Source organism: Frankliniella occidentalis, unplaced genomic scaffold (assembly GCF_000697945.3).
Source record: "Frankliniella occidentalis isolate FOCC.00 unplaced genomic scaffold, Focc_3.1 Scaffold1, whole genome shotgun sequence".
NCBI lineage: Eukaryota > Metazoa > Arthropoda > Insecta > Thysanoptera > Thripidae > Frankliniella > Frankliniella occidentalis.
In genome coordinates, this window is record NW_026267131.1 from 4,117,910 (window position 1) to 4,127,331 (window position 9,422).

The window sequence follows — 9,422 nt, forward strand, 5'->3', positions numbered from 1 at the left end:
AAAACGAAACTTCTAATTAATATCTGCACGAGACAAAAGCTTCGAAATGTCCCCTGGAAAAGGGTTGTCAACCGTATCCATTTCTGTTGCCCTTATGTCTTTGACGCTTTTAAAACCACAAAGCGCGGGAGAGCCGCGACAACAAGATGCCCCGCCCCGCCCTACCGGCCGCAACGAGGCTGCTCCGCGCGGGCTTGTCGGGGTCACCCCGGTGCCGTGACCTCCCCGGCCGCGCGCCCCGTCACGCCACGACGCTGTTCCGGGCTGTTCATTAGGTCTATGGGCGGCCGGTAACTTGAGATCTCGGCCGACCACCCGCCGCGCCGCGCTCCTCCCGCGCTCCCCCCTGCACCACGCGTGTAATGGCAGTACAGGGCACACTGCGCTGCCTGCTCGGCGTGCCGGCGGCGTGCCGGCCCAACCGCACTGCGGCCAACGCTTCGGAGAGACTTTCCTCCGAGGTGAGCGCAGCTGGTGAGCGGCGGCGGGGTGGTGAGCGGGGAGGGAGAGAGAGAGACTACATAATAGTCACGGCGAGTCTTCATCAATCTCGATCAACACCTTCCCTCCTCCCCCTCCCCCTCTCACTCTTCACGCCGCGCCTGCCCCGGCCTCCATGCTCACCGCGTCATTACCGTCGTCGACGACGACGTGTCGCTCTCGTCGTCGTCCTCGCCGTCCTCGCCGTCCTCGTCGTCCTCGTCTACCGTCACGGAAACGAATTCTTTACACGACACATCTCTTCGGCATAAGCTTTGTCCTGGTCGTTCGCCTCTGCACTCTGAGTCCATAGCACAACCCGTTGACAGCCCCGCCACGCCCCCCCCCCCTCCAAAAAAAACTATAAATAGGTATTTAAGATGGACAAAAATTTTGCAATCCGTACAGAATGCTAAAATGTCAGTGTCAAAAGTGAAGCTCACTTCATATTACTCACTCTACAGTTTAGAACTAAAATAACAAGTTTTCCACCGAGTTGGAAATTGTCTTGTTCAAAACTGTTGAATTGTAGCTTATCATTGTCTACAAGTATCTAGTATCTTCCAGCAGACACACACCACCGGGACGCGGTGTCACTCCCCGTCACTCTGCACAGCCTCCGCGGTCGCTAATTCTCTCCAGCTCAACATCCATCGTCGGCTGTCACTGGAGCAGGGATGCGATGCTGTCTCCGCGCCACCAACCCTCTGAAACGGATCGCGCAGCGCAAGGAGGAAGAGCAGGACGCAAACGGCGGCGACAGTTAGTGGGTATCAAAATAATTCGAACAAAGATTTAGTTTGTAAAAGAAAGAAATTACTGAACCATACCCAGGCAGAGAGTACACTTTATTATCTGTCTTATGACAACACCGGGTAAACAAAGGTAGACTTAATCCTTTGTAATGGCACGTAAGTGTCCAAAGGTATTATTGAATAAAAATTCAGCACCTTTGGGCAGCAGTTTTAATGCCTTTGTATGGGTGCTAATTTTTAATGCCTTTGTAAAGCCATTAAAACCCTTTCAGTCCTACCTTGGTTTTTTCCAGTGATCTCCTGGGCCCCGGTTTCTCCCTCTTCTTCCTCGTTGTATCTCCCCTGACGATACGACATCCCCCTGTAATGGGTGCGACTCTGCGCATTCTATCATCATGACATCCGTTCCGTTCCTCTTGCAACCTCTATCTCGCTCTTACACCACTGGCATGTAAACTGGTTTGGCCGGATTCACATTGCGGTTCGCTTCGCTGCTGCACCCTTCTGGTAATAAGCCACACACGACAGTATCATCGCTGCAGCGTCGCCGACACCCAAAAAATCTTGGTCTTGAAACAGACGGGAAAATGCGCGTTGAATCAAGGGTTTTTTACTCGAGTCAAAATACGAGGAACCTTGCACATAATTGAATATAAGGCAAATGACCCCAAATCAATGATAAAATCCAAGTTTTGTCCTTGAAAGCAAGTCAGAACAAGGCTAAAAATTTGCCTTGTTTCAAGGTACACTTTTTCTGGTTGCGGCCTTTGCTCGCCTTGGCCCCACAGTGTTGGCGTTGCTCGGCTGGGCTATGCGGCTCTGCTGGGACCAGCCGGTCAGCTCGTCAACCCAGCGCCGCCCTTCTGGTCCCGTTCCGCGGATCCCTTGAACATCACAGGGAACCGTTTGGCGCCGCGAGCTCTCAGCGCCATAGCGTGGTCACGTCGGTCACGTAGTCACCCGTCGGGCCGACGCCAACGCCACGTCACCCCGCGCATACCTCCACCGGCCACCCCGGCGCAGCAGCACGCAGCCATAACGACAGGAACCTCTCCAAAAGTTCAGCCAGGGAACGTAGCGCGACGCCCCAAACATATCCATAGATAACGGCCTTTTATTTGTGGTCCTCGTTAGCGCGGGGGCTCCAAAGCAGAGGGGCTCGATGCTGAGCATCCTCTGAGCTGGAGATGATGATGGCGCCGGTCTGGTGAAGGTGTGAGTTTAGAAAAGCATTTAGGAGAACGAGTTCACCAGCAAAAGGCACCAGGTATAGGGACCGTAAAGAAGCATTCAACCGTGTAGTAGCGTACCCTCATCACTCTCATACCGAGTCATTGAGTCATACCCATACCTCAGCGGAGTACTCCACTACATAATCGCGGTTGCCATGGGACGTGGCGTGGCGGAGCGTGGCACTGGCTCGCGCTGCTATCAGGACGTTAACACGTTGAGTGCGGAGCCGAAAAAAGAAGGATGTCCCAGAAGCCGAAGGCTGTCGGGGCCGCCCTAATTATTTTAGAAAAATTAAAATTACACCATATGAATGCACTTACAAGGCACTATCCGGCCCTTTAGTAAACTTCGCCCTGGGACAGTCGAGCGTGACCCACGGTGTGGGTCACGGCAGAAAATGCTCTCCTCATTCTAAAAAACCTATTACGAGATGTAGTGAGACATTGATATCTTATTCGCCTCGACTTGCCATGCTTGGCGTTCGCGAGCGCGCGAGCAAGATGCCCTCTAGAGGGGACCCGGAGACAAGTGCAATGGGTGCTACCAGGCTCTTCGAAAGAGCGGCAAGAGCCGGAAACATGCGCAGGTCCACGCCAAAGGTATCAACTAGGTGCAGCCAGTGCCCAAAACAACCTTTTCTGTGTTTTGAGTGTTTCAGAGCTTTTCATAAGTGATAATTTTTTATTGGCCATGTGTAGAAATAATTTTATTTTCTCGACTATTTGACATTCTTGTTACCCGGAACTATGTACTTGTAGTATCTTGTGTTTTTGTGATTGAAAATATCATAAAATAATCTTACTTCAATGTTTGTAACTCTACCTCCTTCAACTACTTACTCACCACCATTACTCTGGAAACCGGAAACCCAAGTGTGTACTTGAATGCAAAATATTCTGTGTACTTGGCAAGTATGCAGGAGATAGTGTGTACTTGGTCAAGTACACACTAAGTCTCCTGCATAAATGTATGGAGGTTTTAGTGTGTACTTGACCAAGTACACACTATCTCCTGCATACTTGCCAAGTACACAGAATATTCTGCATTCAAGTACACACTTGGGTTTCCAGAGTACTGATTGGAAAACTCGTTTTAAGGTGCCTAGAACTATTTGAAGCGTGACCCACGGTGTGGGTCACACTCGACTGTCCCAGGGGCCGCTGTGACCCACACGGTGGGTCACGCCAAATCGTCGCAGCTCGGGGCGACGACGATCTGAGGTTCCCCACATGCCCTACACGTCATCCTGAAGTTTTAGTAGTTCTGACCCAAACCTCCACGTAGCTGCAGGGAAGACAAAAATAAACTTATTGCGACCCACGGTGAGGGTCACGACGCACTGTGGGACAAAAAGCGGTGACCCACGGTGTGGGTCACGACGCACTGAACGTGTTAATAATTCTTCGGCCGTGTCCATAAATTAGAAAAGGGCCGCGCGCGGCGCCCGGAGGGACCTCCGGGGGGACTCATCGCAGCAAATTCATCTTCCGCGTCGCGACGCGCTCCCCGACGGCCGTGCGCCGACAAGAGAGCACCACAGCAGCAGCACAACAACCACGCGGCGGGGCGGGGCGGGGAGGGCACCCACTGACTCACGCGTGGGGAGGAGATTGTTTTAATAACCAGGGGCGAGGCGTGGCCGGGCGTGGCGGTCGAACCGATAAAAGATTATCGACGCGTCCGAGAGGATATGAGGCATCTACGGGGGCAGGTGCGAGAGAGAGGGAGAGAGAGGGGGGGGGGAGAAAGAGAGAGAGAGAGAGAGAGAGAGAGAGAGAGAGAGAGAGAGAGACCGTACAACACCCCTTTCCCACATCCATTACCCGTGTAAAAAAAAAGGGCAAGAGCATGCGCCCAGCGGCAGCCGGGCGGCGGGACTATAATGTGGACAGTATAAATGCCCGTTCACTGTAAAAAAAAAAATACTTATTCCTTTTAAGCAAAATTTAACATCAATATTTTATTCTTAAAAGGGGGCAAATCGGTTTAGTCAAAGAAGAAGCATTTTTTTCTTACGTCCGAGTTGGCCGGAAACGAAGTCTTTTTCTACCTAGTTCTCCCTCTCCTTCTAAATCCTTTCGCATTTGGAGCTGCTGCCTCGCCACGTGTTCTGTCCGGGACGTTCTACCTGGCACAGGACACCAGTGTGTGGGGAGAGGGGGGGGGGGGAGCCGGAGGGGGGGCGTGTGTGTGAGTGCACCGATAGCGTGGGGACGAGAGAGTATCACTCGCACCGGATAACTACCTGTCCAATTAGGTAGCAACCGGATCAACGCTGCAACGGCGGCGAGTGGGTCGGTTGGTTGGAAAGACGAATTCAGAGGAGATAAAGTTGAGCTGACATTTTGTAGTTGGTATGTTTGCACTTCCGGCGAGGGCAGAGTTTCATCCGTATAGCTTTAAGTGAATCGCGTTTTCACCTGCGTTTGCACTATTTTTTACATATACGAACAATTGCGTTAAGTTAACTTAACGCACTACTTTATTTTGAACACGACATAAACAGAGGAAGGTCAGGTCAACCGATAGAAACGACGCAATAATCGCTTCTGGGCTCAAGCTCATAGAACAACCATAAAATATGATAGAGAGAACAATTCAGACAATAATGACTGTAGGGAAGGCCACAATCATTTTTGGCTCTCGCAGCCATGTGAAAGTTGCCATCAGCCATGAGTATTTGTACTACAACCTTTTAACAATTCTCAGTTTTGACATTTGAGGATCGTGTCTAGAGATCGGTACAAAGTCGTCGTAATAGCTTCCTTTCCGGATTTATTTTTATTTTTGACAGGGGACCGCCGCAGCGGGCTCTTTGTGTTACGCTCGGCTATGTCCGTCTCTTTCACACCTGCCGCCGCCAGCCACGCTGCGCCACGCTGGCCGCTGTGGCCGGCTGATAGAGTCGGTAGGTAGGTGGTAGGAGCCACCGAACGGCGACTTGTGCGTGGCTACCATACACGTGAACCCTTGGTTTACCCACTTGTTTTTCAATCTTTCCCCATATCCACTTTTTTCTCAACTCGGTGCTATTATTTTGATCTCACCTCTACATTTTCGCGCGTGAAAACAACGCTTGGCGGTATATACTGTAGCGTGGCCCACTGCTGTTGCTTTTGTGTTGTCCCTTCCTTTTGATAGAAACGTCTCTTTTCTCCAAAACCCCTCCACCTCCGCCCCTCCCCCCTCCTCCTCCTCTCCAATTCTTTATCCGAACCCTTCACGCAGCGCAGAGCCGGCACACAACGCAGGCAAAGAAGACCAAAGGGAGATCAATCAAGAAGCAGTAGAGGGGAGAAGGGAGGGAGGAGGTGGAGAGGGGAAAGGGAAGGGAGCAAAGATTGCCGGAAGGCAACAGAACGCACCTCACCGCCCCCCGCCCCTCTCCCCATTCTTTTTTTTTCTTCCGGTCAGCGACGCCCTTTCCATCTTCTTCAGTCGCAAACGAAAGCTCGTCCAGTATATCTTTTCAAAAACGATCTGAAAACAAACGTTGGCATGTTTAAAAAAATAAAATTATATCATTAATTTTAACGTCGTCAAAAAGGTTGTACCGTCATCTGGGGCTACTTTGGCCCACTTTTGAACTTTGAGCCCCTGTGGACTCAAAACCAGGTGTCCCAGAGATTTGAGTTTTTGGCATGAGTCAGGTCTGTGGTTCGACTCGACAATGGGCCTAGCAGAATTTTTTTAAATGCATCTGGCTCTTTATAAAAAATTAAAAATGGGGTGGGCAAAGCCGCCCCCGTCGGAGGGGCCACTTTGGCCCATCTACTACATTGTGGTCTTTTCTCCACATTACCAAGTAAATTCACCCAGATTCCATTTCTAGACTATCTCTAAAGCATTCGATGTCTATTAAGTCCCAAATTTGAAATAAGTTTATGCTCTCAAGTCGAAAAAATCTCGATATTTTTTCACCAAGGCATTATTGCACCATTTTTCATGGATTTGTGATAGGAATCGTAGAAATCAATAGAAATTCATGTATTCCTGAAAAATATTATCCCAACCGCTAATGTCGTCTATGAGTTACATAAACACCTCAAAACAGGCAAAAATATTTTTCCCCTGAGGGTCTGTACATCAAAACCAACGTGGCCAAAGTCACCCCGCTCAAGTCCTCAAAAGTGCACTACTTCTTCTTTTTCATCTTAGGTCACAGCCATGGTCAGATAGAGGCCGGAAAAAATTATGCACGCCTACCAGACACATATACCAACCAGAAAAAATATACACTGCGGCTCTGGGACGTCCAGAACCGCTGGTGTAAATAAAAGTTTCCGGTTTACAAAAAAATGCTGAAATAATCAAACTGATAAAAAGCCATAAAATCGAGTGTAAATAGGTCGGAGGTATGCTAGAAGCATTTTTAATTGCTAAAACATACATTTAGCTTCAAAACAAGACCAATAGCGACTTTCTATCTTATCTAGAACTTATTTTATACCGGATTGAAACAAAAATTCTGGGTTCGGGCCAAAGTCACCTCGCAGGGCCAAAGTAGCCCCAGATGACGGTAGAAACTCGCGAGTTTCGTGTATTACAGGCTGAGGGGGGAGGCGAGTGTAGGGGGGTTGAATTTACACTGGAAAAACATAGGTAGGACTAAATGCCTTTCTAGGGTTGTATTAAATTTTAATGACTTTGTAAAGGCAAGCAAAGGCATTCAAATTTATCACCCTTGGGCAGTTTTAATGCCTTTGTAGCGGTGCTAAATTTGAATGCCTTTGTATTAAAGGCATTAAAACCCTTTGAGTCCTTCCTTTGCTTTTCCAGTGCAGTGACGAGGCCAAGGTCCAAGAGTACTTCACTCGAAAAATCAGTTTATATTCTCCAAAAAAAATGTAGAAATCATCAGAAAAAAACAGGGAAAATGGGAAAAATCAATTATCAATTCAAAATACATGTTATTGTCCCTTTATACGAGCTTAATGCTCCTGTGACCAATGTATGCCAATAAATAAATAAATAAATAAATAAATAAATAAATAAATAAATAAATAAATAAATAAATAAATAAATATCAAAATCAAAAGTCAGAAGAAAATCGGTAAGGAAATCAAGCACATATAGAAAAATCAGTTCACGCTTGAGAAGTTCCCCTCGGCGAGGCCACGGACGGAAACATACTGAAGCGTCGCGCACAGCGAAAACGACAGCCAAAAAACAGGAGGTGCGATTGTGAGAGGCGACAAAGACGCAGCGCTCCCACAGGCACAGCAGCAGCAACACACTATTTAATATAAATATGGCGACGTATTGTCCAAGGTCGCGGCGCCGGCCGGCGCGGCGGCGTGAGTCATCTCACAGTGGCAACACTGTCTCCCTCCAACCGAGGCGCCGAAGCGGGGCGGGCGCGCGGCGTGGTCAGCGAACTGCCAAACACTCTGGTACGCCTTCATGCTCCCGGCATGTCTGCCGTCGGGCGCGGGCTATTCCAGGACAGCGGCGTGGATGGGCACGATGGTGTGATGCCATCAAGACATCACACACTAGACACACGCTGACCAGCTGTGACTGTCTCCCATGTAGTACGCAAAAGGCCGGCGGGTCCGAACGGCCGAGCCAAAAATAACACAGCGTCCTCAACCTAGGTGAGACCGACATAGCTCCTCTCGTTCTCGCTCTCTGTCGTCAGCTGTAAACGACATTGCTCCTTTTTTACCGTGAAGTCGCCCCCCCCCCCTCACCTCCACCGGTGCGGCATTTAGGCCCTGTGTGCAACACGGTACAGCTGTCGGCTCGACGGGATGCAAAGCCTCTCTACACACCACGGCGGGCGAGGCGGCGGGCTTCCGCCTGATCGACATACAGGATGAAAATACATACGAAAACGGATAGACAAGTGCAGGAAGAGACAGCCGCCAAAAAATTCAAATGCATGTACTTTAAAAAGTCACATACAGTTCGACACTTCAGCTTGTATATGTCAATTTCGCATCTTCATATTTTCGCTTGATTCTGCCTGCACTGCTGATTACAAAACAGTTGATCAAAAATTTAGCTCCATGATAATATTTTTCTAGGAACAAACAGAATCGTTTTTCTCACGGCAAGAATGTTTCTTCCTCTTTATCCAGATGCAGTGGCTCGTGCCCACATTGTGCCCACATACCCTCGGACTGCCGCGCCACGCCCCCGACCTGTTCTATTGGACTAATGAGGCCAGAGTTCGAGGCGCGAGCAGTGCGCGAGCTAGCGCGAGCCCAGCAGGCGCTTGGATTGGGTTCGTGGACCCCCGCGGCCCGCGCTAGGCCGTTACAGTCCTACTGTACACCGTAGAAAAAACGTTTCAAATGATCAAAATAACACGCAAAACGAACATCAGTGTATGACATGTTTGCTAGAGGTAGTCTACACCATAAAAACTTCGTGTGTTATATTACCAAGGCAGGACCGGATTTCTGTTCAACTGAAACTACTGTACCACACCGTCCAGCTCGACTCCCCCCCCCCTCTCCTATATACACATACATACATTACGCTAGAACAGAGGAGAGAGGGGGGGAGGTTGGACCCACCCCGCCGATATTTCACCCCTGGGAGGCATACATAACCGCACACGGTTGATTTTACACAGGTCCTAACTGCTGGCCTTTCACCCCTGCTCGGGGGGTGTACTGTACCATGACCTCTCGTACACTGTCGTAAAACGGAAAAGAGTAAAAGTCACGTTATCTGCTCTAATTTGATTCGGTGACGAGAGTTATATTTACCTTTTACCTTGTTCAAAATAACGATAGTGTTACGGGAAAAAAACTCATGAAAAAGTCGTAAAACAAATGAATTTAAATTCTTAAATAAGGAAATTAGACACTAACCGACTTGGTTTTCATCGACAACCAAGAATTGGCTGCCAAGAGACCGTTCTTGAATTTTCAACTTGGATTAAAACCGAGATTTTAAAATCTCAAATTTATGAAAAATATCGAAAGTGTATCAAAATATTTT